Source organism: Fukomys damarensis, unplaced genomic scaffold, assembly GCF_012274545.1.
Source record: "Fukomys damarensis isolate Sample0158 unplaced genomic scaffold, DMR_v1.0_HiC HiC_scaffold_30, whole genome shotgun sequence".
Classification (NCBI taxonomy): Eukaryota; Metazoa; Chordata; class Mammalia; order Rodentia; family Bathyergidae; genus Fukomys; species Fukomys damarensis.
In genome coordinates, this window is record NW_022900942.1 from 40,019,022 (window position 1) to 40,019,450 (window position 429).

Here is a 429-nt window from a genome sequence, read left to right on the forward strand (position 1 = left end):
TTAAAAAATAAAAAACCTTCTTGGTTAATTTTGATGGTTATCCAGGCTTGTAAACTAATTTGCCAAATAACTGTTAAAAAAAAGTAGTTAACTTGGGGTGTAGAGAAATAGCCAATTAAAGACTAGAGTCATAAATGATGGTCGCACAAATTGGCAAAGTCTAAACTGATTTTACCAAATCAATTTGTTGATGATAAATATATTTATATCCTAGTTCAAAGTGAAGAAGCAAGAAAGAAGGGACGGAAGAAAGGAGAAAGGAAGAAAGGAAAAAAGAAAGGAGAAAGAAAGAGTATTAAAGAAAAGGTGGAAGGGAGGAAAAATGTAATAAGAAAATTAAAATTAAATTAAATCATGTAACATTTTTCTTTCTTTCTAGTGCTATTATCTTGGTGCCCCAGCCAGCTAGATATGAGTCTCTCTCTCTCT